Source organism: Orcinus orca, chromosome 3, assembly GCF_937001465.1.
Source record: "Orcinus orca chromosome 3, mOrcOrc1.1, whole genome shotgun sequence".
Classification (NCBI taxonomy): domain Eukaryota; kingdom Metazoa; phylum Chordata; class Mammalia; order Artiodactyla; family Delphinidae; genus Orcinus; species Orcinus orca.
The window spans coordinates 54,863,184-54,888,394 of NC_064561.1; the positions used below are offsets into that span (position 1 = coordinate 54,863,184).

At 47.8% G+C, this 25,211-nt stretch overlaps 1 protein-coding gene across 4 annotated transcripts in view; it reads right to left on the reverse strand.

Annotated features, from left to right (window-relative positions):
* The window catches only part of LARP1 (La ribonucleoprotein 1, translational regulator), a 57,442-nt gene that overhangs the window by 30,590 nt on the left and 1,641 nt on the right, over positions 1-25,211 (reverse strand). The gene's annotated exons all lie outside the window — the stretch shown is intronic.

The window sequence follows — 25,211 nt, forward strand, 5'->3', positions numbered from 1 at the left end:
TCTGGTTGAAGTGGATCTGCAAGCGGGGCCCCACTTCCACCAGCGACTTAACTTCTTTGCACTTCTCCAGGGAAGGCTCTTGGCTCCATCTGGAAGACGTGGGGCAGGCAGGCTCTAGAGGTCCTAACCAGCCATCTATCTAGTGTGACAGGTTGGGTACCCTCACTAACCCTCAGTTTCCTGCTCTCTCAAATGGCTGGGTCCTAACAGCTCCAGCCCTGCAGGCTGGGGACACTCGGTAACAGGGAAAACTCCAGCAGAAATGGGAGAGACTTGCCAAGTGTCCCAGAAGCACATGGGGAATTGGAGTTCTTGGGTAAAGACTAGTTCCCCCAATCCAGTTCAGCCAGATTGGCCCTGCTCCCCAAAAGCCGCTGATTTGTCCCTGCTGCTGAGTTTGGGCAAGCCTTGGAGGCCCCTTCAGTGCTACTTATTATACTCCAACTGGGTAAGAAAAGAGCCCTGGGACGCCATGGACATGGAGACAGGCTGCCCCACCAGCAGACTCCCCGCCCTTGCTCACTGGTGCCCTATTTCACTCCCTCCCCCTTCAGCAAATGTAGAGGGGATGTGACCCCTACACTACCACCCCCCCTCCCCGCCCCACCCCACCCCAATTAGGCTGTTGGGCTAAGAGGCAGGACAGAGCAGCTGTTAACAGCATAGACTCTGGAGTCCACATGAGAATGCTCTAACAACCAGCTGCCATCAAACAAGTAACTCATAAGGCCAGGGGAGATGGTCTTATCTGACCAACTCCTCATGCAGCTTGTAACTCGATAGGCATTAACAGGGCCACAGAGGAATGAAAGCCAGCAAGCAGGTTCATCAGGAGGCAGAAAGGCACCCTGCATGGAAGATCCTAGAGTAAGACTTAACCTCTCATTTTCTGAAACTATGATAGGGGTTCAGGGTGGCTGCTAGGTAACAGGATTGTTTAAGAGCTTAAATATGGGCAGAGTTAAACAGAAAACTACCATAAATGCATTACAGTTATTTTTTAAAATCTCTTTGAATCAATTCTTGAATCTGTCTGGTGCTTTAAAGAAATTTTTAAGAAGGATTACAGTTGCCAGATTTAGCGAATTTCAGATAAACAACACTAATTTTTTAGATTATGTCCCACGTAATATTTGGGACACCTTATACTAAAAAAAAATATTTGCTGCTTACCTGAAAATCAAATTTAACTGGGCATGGTGTATTTTTAATTGCTCAATCTGGCCACAGTAGGAAGGAAGGACCATTGCCCCATGTTCCATGACAGTGAGTCAGTGTCCAGAGCACGGGGCTAGGAGCCGGGAGACTGACGCCAGTCCTGGTGCCGGCACTACAGCCCTCGCTATTGGAGCTTGGAAGAATTCCCCTCTGGGTGCCTTCAGTTTCTCTACTCAGAGGTCTGTTCTTGGGGTGTGGGGATCTGGTCATCTTCAGTCCTAACGCCCTTTAATTCTACCCTCACACTCACTGATCACCCTAACCCCAACCTTAGATGAAACCAGCTTTCCAGGGGTACAAGCTACCTCTGAAACTACTGCTACAAAGGACTTGGGCCCTAAGATTTCAGGATGCAAAAAAATTATCTATCTTCTGAGAAGCTTGTCAAAATGCAGATTCCTGGGTCCCACCCTCCAGAGATTCTTGCTCAGGAATGGTGGAGCCAGGAATCTGCTTAGTAATTCTAAGGGTGGTTTTCTCTGGACACACTTGCAGTTATCTTGATAGACCAAATGCGTTTCACCTGCTAATTTTGATAGGGGTTACTCAGAACCACACCACCGCATTTAGTATTTTTTAATTTTTTTATGGAAGCACAGTTGATTTACAATATTGTGTTAGTTTTAGGTTATAGCAAAGTGATTCAGTTATATATATATATTTCAGATTATTTTTCATTATAGGTTATTACAAGAAACTGAATATAGTGCCCTGTGCTATACTATACAGGAAATCCTTGTTGCTTATCTATTTTATGTATAGTATTGTGCATCCGTTGATTTTATACTCCTTCTTCATCCCTCCCCTTCCCCCAAGCTTGTTTTCTATATCTGTGAGTCTGTTTCTGTTTTGTAAATAAGTTCATTTGTATTATTTTTTAGATTCCACGTATAAGTGGTATCATGTAATATTTGTCTTTCTCTAACTAACGCCACTTTAGTATGATAATCTCTAGGTCCATCCATGTTGCTGCAAAATGCAGTATTTCTTCTTTGTTTAATGGCTGAGTAATATTCCATTGTATATATATCCCACATCTTCTTTGTCCATTCATCTGTGGATGGACACTTCGGTTGTTTCCATGTCTTGGCTGTTGTAAATGGTGCTGCTATGAACACTGGGGTGCATGTATCTTTTCGAATTATAGTTTTGTCTATATACCCAGGAGTGGGATTGCTGGATCATATGGTAGCTCTGTTTTTAGTTTTTTAAGGAACCTCCATCCAGTTTACATTCCCACCAACAGTGTAGGAGGGTTCCTTTTTCTCCATACCCTCTCTAGCATTTATTTGTAGACTTTCTGATGACGGTCATTCTAACCCGTGTGAGGTGATACCTCACTGTGGTTATGATTTGCATTTCTCTAATAGTAAGTGACATTGAGCATCTTTTCATGTGCTTATTGGCCATCTGTATGTCTTCTTTGGAGAAATGCCTATCTAGGTCTTGTGCCCATTTTTTTGACTGGGTTGTTTCTTTTTTGATATTGAGCTGTATGAGCTGTTTGTATATTTTAGAAATGAACTCCTTGTCAGTTGCATTGTTTGCTAATATGTTCTCCCATTCCATAGGCTGTCTTTTCATTTTATGATTTCTTCTGCTGTGCAAAAAGCTTTTAAGTTTGATTAGGTTCCATTTGTTTATTTTTGCTTTATTTCTTTTGCCTTGGTAAACTGATCTACCCAATTAGTATTTTAAAATCAGGGCTGTGCTTCTTAAGAACTGGTAGTGGGTACATGGGTCCTTGTTTCAATGTTTCCCTCTTTTACATTTTTGTATTAAATAATACTTTCTTGAAAAGAAAACTAAATTGCAGAACTATTCTGGTGGAAATGGAACCCAAGCCCCCTTCCCACTCTACGTCCCATTCAGCTGGAGTCCCTGAGCAGAGGGCTGTTATGAAAACCCCTCAACTCATGCCTGTGGAAACTGGGACCAGTAAGCTAGCAGACTGGCAACACCACTTCCACAATCTAAGAACACCAGAGGAGGTGGGGGTGGGTGACCTTGGTTAAATGCAGATTCCTGCCTTCTCCCAAGCTCCAGAAAGCAGTTTGCCAAGAGGGCAGAGCATGAGCATCTGCATTTTTTAACAAGTTTCCTGTGCAAGGCTGGTGCCAATTAATGTTTGAGAACTGAGCTGCCAATGAGTGAGACTGGCGGTAAGGGACCCCCTGGTCTCCAAGCCCCAGTCCAGGGTCTCATATTTATGGACAGGGAGTGTAGACAGGAATTAACCGGCTCACAAGAGCAGGAAGGGAGCGTGCTTTAATTACACACACAGACAGCAGCCTGAGGAGGGATGTATGAGGAACTCACCACCACCCAATCTCCAGCATCAAGAACAAAGATTGGTCAGGCCAAGAAGCCACAAGCAGAGTGTCTGACAGACGTGAGCTCACAAAAAAATCAGCGTGGGCTGAGCTTGAGGTTGAGTTTTACAGTGAGCTCCCGACTATGGCTGTGCCAGAAGAATGAAGGCTTGAAGGGACCTGTCTGCCTCTTCCTTACAACCAAACAGCTTCCACTCTTCCCCCACACATCGCTGTTTGCGCACCCAAGGCCCTGAGGTCTGGATCTGTTAAATAATAATGGCTACCACTTACTAAGCATTTACCTCAGGCCTCCTGCTGCAGGCCTTTTGTGCATTTTCTAACCCTCGCAGGGGCAGAGCTATCCCAGTTTTAGAGGAGACCCAGATGCTAGGTGGCTAGCCAAAGGTCACACAGTGAGAAGGTAGCTGACCCCAAGGACCTGAAAGTTCAGGCTACCCTAGGCCTCTCAGCACTGCAGGAGACGACACTAGGTTCTTGAGGTCCCAAAGGGCTCCAGCTCAAGCTGACCCTACCATGGACTGAGGCCATCAGCACCAGAATCCACTTCTCTGAGCCTATTAGCTCACCTGCCAGGCGAGGACAATGCCACTCAGCATAGGGGACAGGAGCAAAGCACAGCCAGGAATCCAAGCACTATTAATTGCGAAGGCAACGCTCTAGGGTGGTCTGCAACCCAAAGGCCTGGGCTCTGGCTGCAACAAGCCCAGGAGAATTTTGCCCCCTCCAGCAGATCAGAAAGGAGAGGATGAAAGAAACTGCAGAACCCCCATCGGACAAAGGACAGACAGGAGGGAGAAAGGGGTGTAGAAAAGCAGAGATTTTGTGTAGGCTCTGCACCAGGGCACAGGGGAGAGCTGAGGAGAGCATAAACCAGCCATTCAGATAAATTACCCTTCCTTATCGTTGGTGACCAGGGCTAATCAGCTCCTAAGGTCTACCTCAACCATCACTGTATCTAAATCTCACAATTTCAGTTTGAGGTAGGAAGGGTGGAAATGGTTCTCCCCATATTACATAATAAGACAGAACTGAGACACAGTGAGCTTCCTGGCCTGTCCCAAGAATATCAACTTGTTTTTGAAGATGCCAGCCCTAGGCTCCTGCCACTCTTATCATGAAACGTCACCACTGACATGAGGGATTTTGTGTGCCAGGCACTGGGGAAGTAATGGTAAACAAGACAGTCCCTATTCTCTGAGGGCTCAGTTTATATAAAGTCTTAATCTTAACTCCACCTGTAATTGGTTGATCTCAACTGCCTGGGATGCTGTACTGAGGATCCTCAGTAAACAGGCTCAGGAAAAGCCTGTGATCAATTAGCCATGTCTTTTGTGGGCATGAGAAGGGACAGCAGTCACAAACGTATTTATAATTCCAGTTTGGTAACAACTGAAAAATGCTCTTCATCCCAACAACCATTTAGCCCATACTATGTATTATGAATACAAAAATGGGTAAGACTGCCAAGGGTCCAGCCCATGAAACTAATGACTGACATGAGAGCTGACATGGGTGCTGGTGGATTCAATGTACTTTCCCTCCAGGGACTACTCTGTCCTCACCCCCAGGTAAGACCTGCAACCCTTAGGCCTGGCCTCTCCCAGAGAGGTTAAGGCAAGGCTCAGGAAGAACAAACTGCAGAAACACAAGTGAGAATTATGGAATGGGCGCCTCTGTGGAAAGCTCACCTGGCTGCTACTTCCCCAAGGTCAGCCCGGATCACCCCACTTCACTACCAGCAGCAGGGCAGTGCAATGGTTAAGAAAGAGCCTGGGCTCCAGAGTCCCGGTTCTGCCAATCCTACCTCAGCGACTCTGGATTTCTGTAAATGGGAACAGAGTTTCTAACCTACTGGGATTCTGCAGATTAAATGAGTTGATATTTGTAAAGCACTTGGGGAAGCACACAGGAAGTACTCATTACTCGTTAGCTATTATTTGGAAGTTTATACATATCGCTGATTAAGGCCTTTGACAAATTTTTCCACCCCATCTCACTCATTGGTGAACCTGTTAGTTACTTGATCCTGGCTGTTTGAGTGTTCCTCACCCCTCCTAGAACCATGCTTTACACTCTTTATGTTCTATCTTGAAGAGCTCATCAGTAAGGTAGAGTGGAAAGGGGCAGGTGCTGCTGTTACTGGGAAATTGAGAGCATTTCTGAGCAATACCTCCTCCATTTGGGCAGGCCTTCCCCGGCCTGCTCAGGGTGTGTCAACTGCTGGCCCAGTGTAGGGGAGGGAAGAGAGCTGAAAGCTTGTGTCTGGAGGAACAGGAGTCACAGCATCTGCACTGGGTCACCTTGGGGCACGTGCTGCCAGACCTAGTCCTCTTCTAATCTTCACTCCTACAGCACCAACCATTTGAAGGGCCTCCTATTTCTCTATCCTTGAAGAAACAAGGCTGAAGGAAGAGAGAACTAGCATGGGCATCCTGACTCCTTTGGTGCCACTCGGGAGACGTTGGCTAACAGATGACATCAGCTTTCTGCAAAATGAGAAGCGACCAGATGGCTTCCAAAAGTCCCTTTGGACTCTGGCCTTCCTCAACTCTAGGATCTGCAAAAAGCTGCCACCTCAGAGTGGCAATGGCAGTGACGATGCAAGCCAGGGGCTGGGACAGGGAAGACCTGGAATGGCAGAGACCATCCCAGAGCAACTGCAAGCCCAGCCACAGCCAATGGAGAACTTTAGCAGCCAGCCTCTCCATTCCCAGCCAGGAGTCTGGCATCCCCAGGCTGCCACGGCCCTCACACTCCTTTCCCCAAGAGAACCTCCCGCTCAGTAGACAAACTGCTATCCCCACAGCTCCTTGATCAAGTCAAGTATCTTTCTAAACAAATGATTATGCAGCTACTACTGAGCCCTTCAGTATGATCTGTCACTGTGCTAAGTGCCTCCTTTGCAATATCTTAATAGAAAGACTGATGCTTGGGATTTCCCTGGTAGTCAAGACTCTGCCTTCCAATGAAGGGGGTGCAGGTTCGAGCCCTGGTCAGGGAACTAAGATCCCACATGCCTCAGGGATAAAAAACCAAAACATAAAACAGAAGCAATATTGTAATAAATTCAATAAAGACTTTAAAAACTCCCACATGCCACGGAGCAACTAAGCCTGTGCACCACAACTACTGAGCCTGTGCTCTAGAGCCCGTGAGCCACAACTCCTGAACCCATGTGCCACAACTACTGAAGCCCGCGCGCCTAAAGCCCATGCTCCACAACAAGGGAAGCCACCGCCTACGCACCTCAACGAAGAGTAGCCCCCCGGCCGCCCAGCTCACTGCAACCAGAGAAAGCCCATGCGCAGCAACGAAGACCCAACACAGCCAAAAATAAATAAATAAAATAAATTTTTTAAAAGGTCCACATCAAAAAAAAAGTAAGAAAGGAAGACTGATGCTTATCTTCTTTTTACTCTCCTTAATTTCTTCCATATTAGTTGTGCTTTAAAGGGGTGGGGGTTGGGGAGGGGGACTGGCTCTGCCAGTTTTTAACTCTGACCCTGGGCAGTCCCTTAATCTCCATGAGCCTATGGAGAAGGAATTTCTCCATAAAAGGGGGCCGATTACCACCCACCTCAAGGGTACTGTGAGATAAGAAGTGTTCTGTAAAGTCTAAAGGGCTATCCCAAAGGCAGTACCAACCCTTGGAATCTAAGGACTTGATGAGTAAGACTAGACCCCAGGAGTAATCAAAGGATGGCGGCTTAGAATCCTCAGCTCTGGCAGGCCACCTTGGGCCGTGTCCCGCCTTAGGGCAATAGAGCTTCCAGGAGTATAAACCAGCTGCCTCCAAGGTACCTGAAACAAGCCCCTCCCAGCCTGTGGAGACTTGGCTCAGGGCTGCTGGATGCTACAGTGATGGGGGAAAAAGGCTGGATTCCCTGGATCCACCCAGTCTTCAAAACCTCAGTCATCAGGAATCTGATTACCTTACCTGAGGCCCAATCCAAGGTCTGCTGCTCAACCTCCTATGAGGGGGCAGGGGGTGGCCAGCAGCAGGCTAGTGATTTGCCTAGAATGCAGCCCCATTCTACAGGCTGAAAAACTGAGGCAAAGATTTGGGTGTGGGGGAAGAAGGAAAAAAATGACACCAGGCTCCTACAAACCTCAGACCTGCTAAGAAATGAGGTTCTTGCCACAAAAGCCGCCTGGTGTGAAGCATGTGTCCCTGCACTAGGGGGACAGCACTGTTTGACAAACTAATCAATTATTGAGAGATTTCTAAGTCCTGACCTCACCCAGTCCAACCCACGTTCCTTTCTGCACTCACTCTGGCCCTGCTGGTCTTTTTTCCATTGCTGGCCAGCTTCCACTAGGGATGTGCTGTGGCCTTTGCGGGTATCCCAGGGCAAACCCAAGTGGAGGGCTCTTCCCACCCCTCCCGGGCTTCCCCTTTGTACTTTGGCTAGTCGCAAACCCAAGCAGTAAGCTCTTGGAAACCAGCCAAGAGTGATGGAAAGAGCACTGAACTGGGCATCGGAGGGCCTGTATTTTAAACAATGCACCCCTGTACAACAGCCTCGGTCAGTAGCTTCCCCTGCGTGGGCCTGCTTCCCTCAGCAAAAGGGTGGTATGCATGCACATGTGCACAGGGTACGTGTGAGTTCTGGCCGGGCTCAGTGGTCTCAGATCAACTCCAGGTGCCTGCAGGAGCAGGGGCCTCGGGTAGAGAGTGGGTGTGCGCGTCTGCCAGGCAGCAATGTAGTACTGGTCAGCTCCTTAACCTTTCTCACCAGGAAAATGTAACCTTCCTTTACCAAGGCTGCTTTGAGGGTTATAAGCAACTTTGAAAGCCTATGTTTTTAAGTGGGGGAAAAAATTTGGCTCACAAAATATCATGATCCCATTTTTTTTAAAGGTGTGTGTATATATATACAAAATATACATATGTGTGTGTCTGTGTGTGTGTGTGACTCACAAAGAAAAATCTAGAAATGTGCTGTCCAACAAGCAGTCGCTAGCCACATGTGGATACTGAACACATGTAACGTGGCTAGTCTGAATTGAGAAGTACTTTAAGTGTAGAAGACATACCAGATTGCAAAGACTTAGTAGAATCAGTAATTTTTTATACTGACTATATGCTGAAATGATAATATTGTGATTATCCTAATATTGTGATATTATTTAAGTTGATTTCACCTGTCTTTACTTTTTAAAAATGTGGTTACCAGAAAAGTTTTAACTGTATACACGGCTTGCATTGTATTTCTATTAGGCAGCACTGATCTAAAAGGATATGGTTGCTCAGTAGTATTTCTGGTGGCTGGTGGAACAGATTATGAAGGGATTTGTTTTCTCTTCGCTAAAACACATTTGGACGTTTTTTCTACAATGAACTGGTGCTGCTTGAATAAGGTGAAAAGATTTCCCCTTCGAAAGAAGTTAAAAGACCGAACACAAGGACTTCCCTGGTGGGTCCAGTGGTTAAGAATCCGCCTTCCAATGCAAGGGACGCAGGTTTGATCCCTGGTCAGGGAACTAAGATCCCACATGCCGCAGGGCAACTAAGCCCGCGCACTGCAACTACTGAGCCCACGCGCTGCAATGAAGAGCCCTAGTGCTGCAACTAAGACCCAACGCAGCCAAAAAGTAAGTAAATAAATAAGACCCAACACATAATCGTATTTTCCATCCGCTTTGACAACCCAGAGCCAGAGAACCTCCCAATGCCAGTAGAGAGCAGCCCCCACCCCTCCCACTGGCCCAGAGGCCATGCCCGAGAAACCACAAGGTCAGCAGGGCTCTTTCCAGCAGGCTGCACGTGGCCTGACAGAGCTGAAGAGGAACATCTCTGAGGGAAGTGGGGCCAGGGCTCCCCAGCAGGATCAGAAGTTCCTGGGCCTGGCTCACACTCACTGAGGGTGGCCAGGGCAGGCAGAGCTGGGACCTCCAGGCTGGGCCACTGGGGCCCACACAGATTCCTGCTGTCTGAAGATTGTGTGGGTCCTCTCTCCCCAAAAAAGTTTTTCAGGTGAGATACGTAGACTTCTGTGGTCTGGGAGAATGCAAAGCCAGACGGTAAGTCAGTCTGCCGTGAGCTGGAATCCCAGCTGCTAACAAACCACTATGCAGCCTTGAGCAAATTACTGAACCTCTCTGAACTCCTGTTTTCTGGTCTGTAAAATGAGGATCATGACTGTAGCAGCTGGATCCCACAGGGATGTGAAAATGAACCAAGATCATGAACAAAATGTGTGTGATGGCTCAGAAGTTTGTTAATCACGGGAGACGTGGAAGCTCTCAGGCAGTCTGGCATGGCTCCCTGGGCCATCTGTCTTCAACAAGGCAAGCTACCCATGAGGCAGGTTCTAGAACACCTGGCTAAGCCCAGGGACAAGATAAAGGCACATCAGCAATGGATGAGCAATGCACTCATGAGCATGGGATCCAATCCCTTCATACAAGTCGTGAGAAATGAATGTCCAGCCAGGAGAAATGTGAGAGCGGGGCTGAAATCAGAACATGGATCTCCAGACTTCCAGCTCTGGCAGCTTGCTCTGACCCCACCCTGAAGTTCTTACCTGAAAGTTTCCAATAAGAAGTCAGGAATGGAAAACTGTGACCAAGAGAGCCCATGTCGGGCTCATTCCCTATCTCCAGGCCTCCCTGTGCCTGACGCTATGCTGTTCACCCACACGCTCCCTCCACCTCCACCCCGGAGCATGGAACCTGGGAGAGGCCAGGGGAAGCAGAGAAAACACTCATACTCCTCCAGGCTCTGGGGCTAAGAGACCCAGATCCAGGGGAAATATACCTGCCTGCCTCAGGCCACCCTTCTGATTAATGGACACAATACAACTGATCTGACTTCTGGACAGTACGAGAAGAGAGGAGCAAGTAAGAAATAGCAATCACAAAATGCCCTCTTTAAGTGGCCTAGTCTGGAGGAGGGGGGACAGGACAGGACACTAAGTTAGTTGGATGGCCCAAGTCACTACGCCATCGTCTGTTCCTTTCCATATCTTTCCTGGATGCCTGCCAAAGTCTCCGAGGGGCCTCCCTGCAACTAGCCGGGCCTCTTCCCGCCCCGACCCCAGTCCACTCTCCACAGAATGGACAAACCCTAAAGCAGAAGCCGGATCATGTCACCTCCTTCCCTGCTTTTAGAACAGCAGCCAAACTCCCTAAGCTGGCCTCCAAAAGCCTCCGTGTCAGTTGCTTGGAGAACTCTAAATTCATCACCACCTAGTACCTGCTGTTCCTCCAGGCTAGAGTGCTCATCAGCAGGCTCCTTACCGACCCCACTTGGCTCACCCTTCGAGGTATTCCCCGACACCCTGATTGAAGCTACCCTCACCCACACAACGCCCAACACTTCTCTATTAGTTTGTTTCTTTCACAGCACTCACCACTATCAGAAACTGCCAAGTAGTACTAGAGATGGTGGCAAACCGACATTCCTCCCATTGAAAAGCAGGGCCCATGTCCCCTCCCCTTCATTCTCAGCAGGGTCTGTGGCCTCTACCAACATCACGTGCCAAAAGTGATATTGTGCCAATGCTCAGGCCCAGCACCTTAGAATACTGACCACAGCTACTTCCTGTCTCTTGGAGCAGCTCTCCGGGAGCCCCAAGCCACTATGTAGTAAGTCCTACTACTCTGAAAACACCATGCTGGAGAGGGCACCTGAAGGCACTCCAGTTCTAGCTGAACCCAGCCATCCCTGTCAAGGTTCCAAACATGTGAGTGAAGCTGTGGTGGGCCCTGTATGTAGACCAGGACCTGCCTGCCACCTCTATCACTACCACAAAGAAAAGAAGAATCACCTGGCTGAGCCCTGTCCAAATCCTGCCCCATAAATCAGTGAATAAAAGGGCTGTTTTTGATATAACTAGTAGCCTCCCTTTCCCCACCCGCAACCCCCCAGTGAAGATGGCCGTGTGTCCTGCCCCCCATCCACCATACATGGTGGGGTATCACTCCAAGACCTTGCTTCAGACATGTAAGCTCCCCATCCATTAAACCACTGATGACTCTGTTGCTGACTCTGGGATCTTTCTTCAGTCTTGAAGCTGGGCAACAGAGGCCTTGAAGGCCTCCAGGGTGCAGCCCAACAACCAGCAAAGAAAGAAAGATCTGTGACAGGCTAGTTAATCTTCAGTCTTAGCAAACACCAAAATTACAACTAACTGCTGAACTACCATCGACAAAAAAGACCCAAAACAAACAAAAAACAACGCTGGAACTTACCAAAAAAGATACCCTACATCCAAAGACAAAGAAGCCACAACAAGATGGTAGGAGGGGCACAATTGTGATACAGTCAAATCCCATACCTGTCAGGTGGGCGACTCATAAACTGGAAAACAATTATACCACGGAAGTTCTGCCATAAGAGTGAAAGTCCTGAGCCCCACGTCAGGCTTCGCAGCCTGGGAGTCCGGCAACAGGAGGAGCCCCCAGAGAATATGGCTTTGAAGGCCAGCGGGGTTTGATCTCAGGATTCCACGGGGCTGGGGGAAATAGAAACTCTACTCTTGGAGGGCGCACAAAAGGTCACATTCGCACCAGGATCCAGGCTGTTTTTGGGGTGATTTGTTAGGCAGCAACAGATAACCAGAACTACCTTGCTGGTTTACATTGTCACCCCACTAGAATGTAAACTATGTGGGCAGGCCCCTTCTGTCTTATTCCCATCAGTATTCCCATGGTCTAACACTTAGTAGGTTACTGAAATAAATGTGTTAAATGAATGATTTTCACTTTGGTGGCAGCCAAGTTAGTTCCTTCCAGGCAAACAAAGGTTAGGCTCAAGCCCTGGTGCTTCTCTAGATAAGCCTGAGGACTCTGAATACTCAAGACAATCTCTCTAGGGGAATTCCCTGGCAGTCCAGTGGTTAGGACTCTGCACTTCCACTGCAGGGAGCACAGGTTCAATCCCTGGTCAGGCAACTAAGATCCCGCATACTGCGTGGCCAAACCCCCCACCCCCCCGCCAAAAACAGAGACTCTAAATGAAATAGTCCTGGGCTATAGTGCTCAGTTTGGCTCAAATAAACCTCTTAAAAAAAAAAATGACAATCTCTCGAGATGGGCTGGCTTCCCCTCTCACTGACCTTAGTTGATACTTTGACCCTGGCCTCCACCAGTCCTAGGTTCTAAATCTCGGGGCCAGAAGGGGGTTCTCAGCAACTGCCCAAACTAACGAGGTACAGAACCTCCTCAACAACATTCCTGCCAAGGAATGAGCCACCACTTTTTGCACGCTGCTGGGGGCGCTCAACAACTTTCTGGGGCAGCTCACCTTGGCCCAGAACTTCCCAGAAGCCTAGGGCAGAATACCCCATGCCTAGGTAGAAGAATCCCACAGCCTTGGCCAACCTCTTGGGGATGACACTCTAAAGCTGGTCCAATCAGGTGGGGAAAAGCAATCCCCATTAGATAAAATCTTTCTCAAACTAGTCTTGACCTCTGATTTGATACATAGAACTTAATCCTAGTGGGAAAGGACCTTGAAAGGTCTTCTGGCTCGACCACTTTCATTTACAGAAAAGAGAAAGAAGTCCAATGAGGTTCAGTCAGTCACCCAAGGTGTCTTAGCAATTGAGCCAAACATCTGGGACTAGAAGGCTGGTCCCAAATTCTCCTGCCCAGAGTTCTCTGTCCTAGGGCTCACACCTGTGGAGAAGCCTCTTTGCAGTGTCTGTTGCCCCAGAGGGAATTCAGTGCTCCAATGAGCCTTAGTTCCATTGCCCAAAGAGCAGGATCATGATGCGCAAGGCCTCTAGCCAGCATCTTTCCCCTTTCCACCCGAAACACAGTAACATCTGCCTTAGCTGCTCTCATACCTGAAGGGTGTTTGAGCTAGAAAGGGCCTTAGAGATTGCTATCAAGGATGTTACACCCATTTCACAGATGCAGGGAGGGGAGTGAAGTCTCACTGGGGCCTAACATAACTGCAAGCTCACGCCTTAGCATTCAGACAGCTTTCTACTGCTGCTCTGGGGCCTCAGGCCACAATGCCCAGTGGTGTTCTGTCTCCCCATCACACCCGCTCTCCCTCAGAGAGGTGGGTACGGAGACCCCTCCAGGGACTGCATGCAATTCCTGCCCTTAGCCTTAAAGTCTTCCCCACCCTTTACTCTCAAATTCTTCTCGAATAAGGATGCTCTCAGCTTATGGGCTGGACAGACTGCTGTCCTCTCTCCTTTGTATGATAAAATACACAAAGACTGAGCCCATAGGCCCGATGCAGGCATCCTCGTCTAAAGGGAGCTAGATCCTGACACTGGATAGTAGTCATAAAGGAACAGAGGCTCAGTGTGGCCAGGTCTTCTCATTTTTTTTCATAACAGCTTTACTGATATTATTCACATACCATGCTACTGACCCATTTAAAGTGTACAATTCATTATTATTATTATTATTTTGGTATATTCAGAGTCTGGCTTTTAAAAGAGGAGCTGCAAATCTCCAGGTTTCCAGATACATTTTCTTGATTTTAAAACACAGATGATTACTTTCAACTGTTTTTATTTATTTTTTATTTTATTTTATTTTTATTTTTTGCGGTACACGGGCCTCTCACTGTTGTGGCCTCTCCCGTTGCAGAGCGCAGGCTCCGGACGCACAGGCTCAGCGGCCATGGCTCACGGGCCCAGCCGCTCCGCGGCATGTGGTATCTTCCCGGACCGGGGCACAAACCCGTGTCCCCTGCATCGGCAGGCGGACTCTCAACCACTGCGCCACCAGGGAAGCCCTGTAGACTTTTTAATGACAGCCATTCTGACTGATGATACCTCACTGTAGTAGCCTAATCCTGAGCTAGGCACTAGGGATTCAGTGATGAGCACAGATACTGTCCTGCTTTCATTGGACAATCAAATGGGGAAGAGAACTATTTTGTTTTGTTTTGTTTTGTTGCGGTACGCAGGCCTCTCATTGTTGTGGCCTCTCCCGTTGCGGAGCACAGGCTCCGGACGCGCAGGCTCAGCGGCCATGGCTCACGGGCCCAGCCGCTCCGCGGCATGTGGGATCTTCCCGGACCAGGGCACGAACCCGTGTCCCCTGCATCGGCAGGAGGACTCTCAACCACTGTGCCACCAGGGAAGCCCTCAACTGTTTTTGAGTGAAGGGTAATCAAACGCTGTCAGCAGGCTGAACTGGAATTGCGGCAGTAAAGGGAGTGGATACCCATTTGTAACTTCTACCTTTCAGGACAAAAGCTCCATCATGGCTTTTGTGTCTTATTTACCCCTGAATTCTGGAGCCTGATACGTAACAAGTACTCAAAAATTTCGGAATGAACAAATCTAGGAAAGTACTTTGCAGATTTACAGCTGCAGAGCCCTACAGGAAACTGCCATCCAAACTCTTTAAATACTATCACCATGTTAAGGAACCCAGTACCTCCTGTGGCAGCTGAATCTGTCGGGGACACTACTGAAAGTTACTACTTGACCAGAGCCAAAACCTACTGACCCTCCACCTCCCACTTGCCATCAGAGCTTTAGCTGTAGGGCCACTTGAAGCAGATCTGTTCAAATGCTGTAGTTCAGAACAACCGGCATTTCCACCCACCCCAAGCTTTGATTCTCTGGGAAAAATAATCCTAGTTTCTTCAACCATCCCCTCCCTCTTCACAGTAAGGTGCATGCGTCCCAGTGAGCAGCCACCTCTTGTGTGTTCCTGATTTCCTGTCTCCCCCCCACACTCCCTAGAAGCAGCATCCAGCCTCCCACACCCAACCATGTCCAAACTCCACCCCTACACTCGGCTCCACTTTGGACAAAACCTAAACTAGGCTATTCCATCCAGATAATTGGCCTCTCTTTCTTGTATCACTGTAAAAATATATGAAGAACAGGAAAAGCGCAGACCTCCACTCCCCAAGCAAACCCAAAGCTGCAGAAAGATACCAAACATGGAGCAGGAAGGTTTCACTTCAAAGCACCTGAGGGGCTCCCTGGTGGCGCAGTGGTTAGGAATCCACCTGCCAATGCAGGGGACACGGGTTCGAGCCCTGGTCCGGGAAGATCCCACATGCCGTGGAGCAACTAAGCCCGTATGCCACAACTACTGAGTCTGCGCTCTAGAGCCCGCGAGCCACAACTACTGAGCTCGCGAGCCACAACTACTGAAGCCCACGCGCCTAGGGCCCGTGCTCCGCAACGAGAGAAGCCACCGCAATGAGAAGCCTGCGCGCCGTAACCAAGAGTAGCCCCCGCTCACCACAACTAGAGAAAGCCCGCATGCAGCAACAAAGACCCAACGCAGACAAAAATAAATAAAATAAAATTTTTTTAAAAAGCACCTGAGCTGTTCTCTCACAGACATTCTACCACTAGGGCACTCTCAAGTGCCACAATATGGGCTTCTCATGCAGGATTATAGCCCCAGTGATTCCTTAATTCCCCTTCACTATGGAGTTGTGTAACAGCCTAGGGCAGGGTAGGAAGAACTGGCTCTAAGTGACATGGGCGGCTTTCCTGTGTATGCTCAGGACCAAACAGCAGGGATAAGGGGCAGAGAGGACCCAGGAAGACACAGGAAGCCTGGCTTTAGCACTTGAGCTCTATTGGCAAATTGAAGACCTGGGTCAAATTCAAGACCTCGAAAGAAGAACCACCAAACACTCTTACGATTATCACTTATTATTTGCCAGGCTCTGGCTGAGCACTCCCCTTCCCCTAGCTCACACTCAGTGATCCTACGACGTGGGTACTCCAGATGTAACTCCATTTTACTGAAGCCCAGAAGTTACCAACCTTTCCAAGGGCACTCACTTGGTAGGTGGCTTGGCTAACTCAAACTGGATGACTAACTCCAAAGTCGACATTCTACCACCCAATATGCTATTTCTTCCTCCAGAGGAAAACAAAATCGGAGTAAACCCAAGAGACACGGGTTCAAGTCTCAGCCTTGCTTTGAACTGACTGTGATCTTGAGCAACTCTATTTCCTTTCTGGGCCTGAAGTACCTAACCTGTAAATCAATGGTTTAGATTCAATGACTTCTGGGGTCCCTTTCAGCTCTAAATACTCCTTCTCCTCTGAAAGGAGAGAAAGGAAATCCAAGCCCCTGAGGGCACAGCAATGGGAACAGAGTTGATAAACGGGCATTGGTCAGGGTAAGCCTGGCTCCCTAAAGCCCAGTATTCTCAGGAACTCACTACAGTAGCCCATCTATGGGCAAATGCAAACCCACTGTTAGCACAGGTATAAAAATGGCTGAATTCAGCTGAAGGGAGGTAGCTCTGACGGGAAGGAAACCTTGTGCACGTAGCTATCTCTGGAAAAGCCCACAGAGCCAAGCTGCAGAGAGGCTGGTGGCAGGCAGCCTAGATGTGGACCTAGAAGTCCCACCACATGGGTGCTTTCCCTGGTGGAGGTGGGGATTCCCGTACGGAAGCCTATCCCCCTACCAGGGCCGCCTCCTCTTTCCAGCTAAACGGCTGCAGCAGCGCAAGCAGGCTGGGGCTCTTGGCTTAAGCATGGACTCAGCCTAGGCCAGTCCATCAGCAATTGTGATTCTCCCAGGAACTGAAACGCATTCCAGATAATCTGGCCTTCTGAAAGGTCAGAGGAATCCCCCACACTGGAGCTGCTCCCTACCCCTTAAGGATGACAGCTGATAACTGTCCTAGACATACACTTCAGGAAAGACTCGGAAGTCTGCTCCCTTTGTAATCCAGGAACCTTGCCCCAAAGGATCAGACAGGAAACCCCAAATCATCTATTCTTAACCTAAGAGGTTCTGCCACGTGGCAAAAGCAATCTTTCAAAAGCAAAAATCTGACCATGCCACTCCCTCACTTAAAATCTTCAAAAGCTCCCTACTGCCTTCCAGTTAAAATGAGAATTTATACTACTGCCACAGGGAGTTACTCAGTTCTCTGAACCTCATGGCCTTTCCTCAACCAAGACAGCTCTCTTTCCAGACCTTTTCTCAGATAAGTCCTACCTGTCCTTCCCATTTCAGGTTAGCCACTGCTTCCTCCAGAAGGACTTCTCTGACCTAGACTGAACTGGGTGCTCCCTGCTGCACTCCCAAAGAATCCCACAGCTTTCTTACACAGCACTTTCCATTATGGATTGTGAGTGTGTGTGTTCTTTGTCAACAGAGATTTTTATTATTCACTGTGGTATTCCCCTATGCCAGACTCAAAATGTGAATGATGCTGTTAAAAGTACGAGATTCATTCATTCATTCATTAAATGTTCACTGAGCTGCCTACTATGTGCCAGGCATGCTTAGGTGCTGGGGATAAAGCAGTGGTCAAACACCAAAGACCCTCATCCAATGGTGATAAAAGCTAAGAAGAGGGCTTCCCTGGTGGCGCAATGGTTGAGAGTCCGCCTGCCGATGCAGGGGACACGGGTTCGTGCCCCGGTCTGGGAAGATCCCACATGCCGCGGAGCAGCTGGGCCCGTGAGCCATGGCCGCTGAGCCTGCGCGTCCGGAGCCTGTGCTCCGCAATGGGAGAGGCCACAACAGTTGAGAGGCCCACGTACTGCCAAAAAGGAAAAAAAAAAAGCTAAGAAGAAAAATGAAGCAGGGTAAAGGGATGGGGATAGACAGTATGGGGTGCAGGCTTGCTATTTAATATAGGGTGGTCCGGGAAGGCCTCTCCATCTCAATGAATGGAACAGGAACCTGAAGAAAGTGAGGGTGTGGCCCATGCGGCTATCTGGGGGAAGAGCATCGCAGAACAAAAGCCCTGAAGCAGGAGGGTGCACAACATGCTCCAGAAAAAGCAAGGACCAATGTTGTTGGAAGAGGAAAGTGGTAAAAGATGAAGTCAGAGCTGAAGGTCAGGGCAAGGGGACGTCTGGGGAGCCAGATCAAGAAGAAACGCTAAGGACTCTGAATTTTACTCCGCTATTGAAGCCATGAGAGGACTTTAAGCAGGAGTGACAGGAGACCAGTTCAGAGGTTCCTGCAACCTTCTAGCTGAGCAGTAATGGTATGTGGACCAGGCTGGCAGCCAAGGAGGTGGTAAAAAGAAAGCATTTAGCTTTGGTCACAGTTTTTTGGAGCCAAAAGGATGTAATGGTAAATTAGATGTGAGGTGACAGAGAAATAGAGGTGCCAAGAATGACCCCAAGGTTTTTAGTCTGAGCAATCAGAAGGACAGAGCTGCTTATTAATCTCTCCTGAGTCTCACTTTCCTCATCTGTGAAGTGGGGATAAAAAGAGCACCTGCTGAGCAGGTTACACAGGATAATTGCAATATCACTATTACTTATAGTGGGGTTATCAGGAGCTTCAGTAAGCTAGGGTATGTGGAAAGGAGAGCAAAAACCAGAGCTCAGGCGGACCATGCATCCAGATGGCTCCTGGTAACTGTGGGACTGAATTCAGTTCCTCTGAAAAGCTTAGAACTTCATTTTAAAGGAAGGAAGAGAAAAGGCTACCTGGAGTTGCTGGAATGTATGTTCAGACGGGAAGGTGGTTACCACAACAAGCTTGGAGGGTTATTACAAAGTACCCTGTACACAGGGCTCCGATGGAGGGGCCATCTGGGTTTACCAATAGTACCTCAGATTGAGGCGGTAAAGCCCCTCACTGTATGTCAGATTTATGTGGCCGGCTTTACAAAATTCATCAGAAAAGCCCACATACCTCACCTTCCACACCGGCTTTGCCAGTCCAAAGGCACAGTCAAAGGAAAAGTGCCACATCAAGACTGTCCCTCTGATTCTGGGAAAGTCCCTCATGGAGATACCGTAGGCTATCTGCCACGAAAAATTGGCCAGTTGGCCCTGGTAACTATTACATAGCACTGCTTGACAATGAAGTTAATTCCAGATTATCCATCCTCACTTAGGAAAGGCATGGATAACCCCTCAGAATGGGTAATTACCTCAAACTACATATACAGTTGACCCTCAATAACGCGGGGTTAGGGCGCCAACCCCCAGCTCAGTGGAAGATCCATGTGTAACTTTATAGGTTGTGCGGGCTATCTGCTGTTCCTCCCTATCTGCGGTTCTGCATGAGCATGGACTCAACCAACAGTGGAGAGTGTAGGACTCAACCAACAGTGGAGAGTGTAGGACTGAAGTATTTATGGAAAACAATCCACACGAGTGGACCCATGCACTCGTGTTGTTCAAGGGTCAACTGAACCTGGCTTTGGAATGCATCTTCTGGAAGCTAAACCACTTATATCTATCTGTGTGGGACATTTTAAGTCATGAACTGGGCTACCCCACAACGAGGTATCAATTTGATCCTCAAAACAACCTCAGCATAGGGGTTACTCCCATTCTGGGAACAAGAAAACCAGCATGTTCTGATTTAAATCCCATCACCTACCCCTGTGCTCCTTCACCTCGCTGTTTCCTGTGCTTTCATTAGCCAGTTATCAAAACTTATTTTCTTTCACAAACCCCCAGCAGGAAAACTGTCCTCTCTCCTGGCCACTCCCTTAGATCACTCTGGACGAGCCAGGGAGGTCTGTGAGCCCTCTGGAGGCCCCAACACCCTCATTACCCCCTTTTAGGTTGTCTGGGATTTTGCAAACAGGGGCACTCCCATCTGCCAAGCTCTGCGTGGTAAAGAGGTTTTTGTGGTTTCAGGTCCACTATTCCGCCTCCTCTCCCTGCCCGACTCCCACAGAGAGGGAAAGAGTGCTGAGTAACAGCTCTAAAATACTTACTCTAGCCTAGGTCCCACTGCAGACAGGGGCTGGGTCAGCCAAGAAAATCCCCTCTCCACTCCGCCCCCCAACCCTGGGAGGTTCAGAGTTCAGGACTGCTGAGACTGCCCCCTACCTGCCAAGGGCCTAGGACCACCTCCAAAGCACCTCTCCCTCCCTAACAGGCACTCATTTCCCGGTTAGGGTAAAACTCAAACTCCCTGCCCAGAACAGGGGGCAGGCAGCTGAAGGTTCCTGGAGAAGGCCTCCTTCCCTTCTCCCCTTCAGAGGGTGTCCTAATTGCGTGCTTTCTTCACAAGAGAAGAAAGTGATCTGAACTACAGGAAAAGAGCTTCAAGCCCTCGTTTACCAAGCCCAACCTAACAGTTATTTGCCAGAGGTGCACAATATAACCAGCTATGGAGTTTAAAACAAACAAAAAACAACCATAATGCCATTATCACCCTTGACAAATAATTCCTTAATATAATCTAAACTGATCAGTTATCCTCAATTGACACCAAAATTTCTTCTTATAGCCTGTTTGTTCGAATCAGGATTCAAACAAGATCCACACGAGGCATCTGACTAACGTCTCAACTCTTCATCCATAACAGTTCCCTCTTTTAAAAATGTTTATTTTTTTAACTGAACGTGATGTACAATATTATATGTTACAGGTAGATAATACAGTGAGTCATGATTTTTAAAGGTTCTACTCCATTTATAGTTATTATAAAATATTGGCTATATTCCCTGTGTTGTACAATACATCCTTGTAGCTTATTTTATACATAGTAGTTTATACCTCTTAACCCCCTACCCCAATATTGCCCCTCCCTCCTTCCCTCTCTCCCCACTGGTAACCACTAGTTTGTTCTCTATATCTGTGAATCTGTTTCTTTTTGTTATGTTCACTAGTTTGTTGTATTTTTTTGAACGCCACTTATTTATTGACAAGATAATCTGTCTTGTAGAATTTCTCACATTCAGAAATTGGATAACTGCTACCTCATGGTCAATCAATGCGTTCCTCTAACCTCACAGACCTATGGTTCTATTAGGTGTGGGTTCAATTTTTATTTGGTGGAGACAATTTTTATAGACAGCACTGTGTACTTTCTATTACCACATTCATTGTAAGGCACTTAATGCCTGGTTGCTACACAGGTTGCTCTGATATGAACCCCCAAGCAATTGGCTCAGGTTCCTGAAGCCAGAAGAGTATCTCCAGCACTCACAGAACCTGGATTCAAAACTGGAGTTCTTAACCACTATGGCAGATACGAATATACACACTTAAAAAGCTTTGCTTTGTAAAAATTGGGAATTACTGTTGTACACCTGAAACTTACATAATAATAATAATAAAAGGCTCTGCTTTGGTTTCTTTTGTGGGGAAGGGGTTTATCGGAGAAAGTGTTTTTGATACTAAAAAAACTTTGAAGACATATTCCAATTCCCTCATGTTACAGATGAAGAAACACAGGTACAGAGAAAGTATGGGGGTTGCTAGTGTCCACAATGCTGGACACAAGCAGAATTACAAGTGAAATGAACACTACTAACAATGGTGATCATTTATTATAGCTAGCACTTATTAGATGCCCTGTACCTGGCATTAAGCTAAAGGTTATGCTAAACATCTTGATTTTCACGACCCTATGAAATAGTTACTACCATTACTCCCATTTTGAGGAGGAAGGAACAATGGTTTAGAGAGGCTGAGTAATTTGCCCAAGATTGCACACCAAGTTAGAAGCAAAGCTGGGACTCAAAATTACAGACTGTGTAATTCCACCCAGTCCACTTCTAGTGGTGAGGAAGGAAGGAGCCAGGGTCTGAAGTAGCTCTGACACCGTGAGGTCTTCATGCAACGAAGACTGACTGATCCACATGGATGCCCCACAGAGTACAACCAGTTGTGGGGTTGGTGGGGGAGGGAAGATGGGAAAGGGCCCAAACCCAGGAAGAAAACTGAGACTGGGAGTGGAGGTTTATTTGGGGCCAGTTCAGTGCGGTGGCAGATTCCTGGGGTTGCCATGGGTTAGCTGGGATTATAACCCTTTTTTATTTTGTGTCACCAGTTAGCTGCACTTCAAAGAGACACAGAAAAAAATGATGCCCAGAATATAAATATTCAAGTCTCAGGCCCTGCCCCCGACTTTCCTCTAAAGAGAAATGAAGAAAAAGATCACAGTACTGGTGTTTTCTTACTACACAAAGTTAGAAGTGTCAGACAATCAACCCACTGATTCCCTGCTAGGGTTGCTGGAAGCTTGTGGGGATGATATGCTCTCAAGTCTCTACCTACTACATGTACACCAGCCACAGCAAATTTTTAGTTCAGTTAGGCTCGCCTTTCCCCACAGCCCTGAGAGCACGTGAACAGTCCGCCAAAAAGTAATCTTTACGAAAGGCAAATAAATTAAAACTTATTTTTAAAACATTCATCATAACACATTCCAAAGAAAAAACAGCCAATTACTTGGGTCATCAACCTTTAAGATTATCCATACCATGCCCTTCATGTCTGTGGATAAGCAAAAGCCCACTTTTAAGGAGACAGATCCCATATGTTTCAGGGAGTACTAATACAATGCCAGAAAAGGAAAGTACAACACTCTCCAACCCCCTCATTTTACAGGTGGAGAAAACAGAGACCCAGAAAAAGTCCCAGAAAATCCCACAGTTTCAGTCTCCCAGACATGGTACAACAGAAAACACATGCCAGGCACCAAGCTAAATACTTCACACATATCATCACAGTGAATGCTCACAATAGCCCCATGAGGCAGATACATAATTTAATTTCTAGAATACAAATGGAGAGGCTGCGGCACAGAATGGTTCAGTAGCCTGCAGGAGGCACAGCTAAGCAAGTGGTTGAGCTGGCATTTGAACCCATGCAGTTTTGGTCCCAGAACCTTTGCTATGTATCACTTCTTTTTTTTTTTTTAAATTTATTTATTTATTTTTGGCTGTGTTGGGTCTTCGTTTCTGTGCGAGGGCTTTTTCCAGTTGCGGCGAGCGGAGGCCACTCTTCATCGCAGTGCGCTGGCCTCTCACTGTCACGGCCTCTCCCGTTGTGGAGCACAGGCTCCAGACGCGCAGGCTCAGTAGTTGTGGCTCACGGGCTTAGTTGCTCCGCGGCATGTGGGATCTTCCCAGACCAGGGCTCGAACCCGTGTCCCCTGCATTGGCAGGCAGATTCTTAACCACTGCGCCACCAGGGAAGCCCTCACTTCTTTAACTAAGACATCTTGCCTCTCTCATACTTAAAGAGTTGTGGCTAAGATAAGGAAAAAATATTTAATGTTTTCAAAATATTCTAGGGGAAGAAAATACAAAAAACCAAAATGCAAATCCCAAGATTTAAAACTACTAAGACACAGAAGCTTAAACCAGACCAGAGAACTCCGCAAGAAAGGGGGGATATAGCAAAACATCTTTTATTACTAGTTACTGCATGTGTCCCTTAAAGAACTAAAATACTAGCATCTGAGCCAAAAGGAGAGCTAAAAATAGGCATTTGCAGCAAGCTTTGGAAAGCTTTTGGCTTGCTTATGAGGCACCCAAAACATATGCATCACAGAACACAAAATTTCCCAAGACCACACTGTCATTCCATCGGTGTCTCATTTAAACTTGTCCAAGCTGTAAATAAAATCAGGGCTGGAAAAGGGCCTTAGTGATCCACGTAAACTTCAAAGAAAGTGCCACCATCTACCCTGACCACAAAATTCTCCCTCAAAAAGCATCCAAGCCCTAACAACTGGCTTAAACAGAAAAGCTACTGAATTCAGAGTTTGTCTGTCAAAGACTATTCTGCAAGTTCAAAACCAATGAGTAGACAAGACACTTTCTTACCTAACAAGAACAGAGTAAATTTACCGGACTCAGAATTTTGCTGTGGGCACTTAAAGCAAGTTGGCTTTTCTAAGAACTCAGAGGTAAAGGCGAGATGCCAGCCAAGCTGTCCTCTTCCAACGATCAATAACCCCAGTGATGCACCCTATCAAGGGCCCCTGGACTTGCACAAAATGCCAGCTCAAGCACCCAATACCACCTGATGTCATGCTGATGTAAAACCCACAAGGTAGGTTCACCATTAGCTAAGCAGCAGCAGCCAGAGTGAGTAGCCCCATTTAAACTTCTGAGGAGTGCTCTCTCCTGGGCATGATTATACCTCCTTGAGTTTAAAGAGGGGGGAAGGACCAAAGAGTGTCTTAAAGTTGCTATTCCTCCCTCTGTGGGTGGATCAGGAGGGATTTGCAAGAAAATGGAGGTTTCAGCACAGCCCTTTGCATAAGAGGGTTCTGGAAGGAACGGGGGGAAGGGGAGGAGGGCAAAAGGAAGAGAACACGGTTTGAGGTACTATTAGTAAACGCCAAATGTCCCCTCCTCCAAATGAAGCAACTTTAAAAGAAATAAAAATTACAACATGCCATTTTCAGAATTCGCTGTTCTGGTTCCCCTAGGACTACAAGGGATTCTATTCCCTTGAATGTAAAGGCATTAAGCTTCCCTTTCCCCATTTTGATGGTTTAAACCAGTCAGCCTCAACCAGCGCTACAGAAGGGGAGGAGTTTTGAAAAACCAATACGGCTATGGCCACAGGCCATCATTCTAGCTCCAAGCGTATTTTAACACCGAACCACTACAGAAAGACCCTGAACCGAAGAATCCAGCACCACTGTGCCTATACGCGCCGGCAAAGGGAGCAGGGCGGGCGCGCCCCCTACCAAAGCCGACGATCTATTTTTGGCAAAGGAAGGCCGAGCCGAACCTCCATATTCTGCACCGCCTCTCTCCCCCCAGCGCCACTGACAACGCTCTGCGGGGACTTCCCACCTTCCCCAAGAGGCCGGGTCCAAAAGGACCCAAAGCCGAGAAGGGAGAGGGAGGGCGCGCGGAGCGCCGGTCGGCAGTCACATGCCACTCGCCGCGCGGGGTGGCACCACGTTGTCCCGGCTGCGGAGGAATGCCGGGAAGGAGGAACGCGCACTCACACCCGCGCACACGCACACTCCTGGCCGCGCCGCCCGCCCGCACCCGCCTTCCACCCC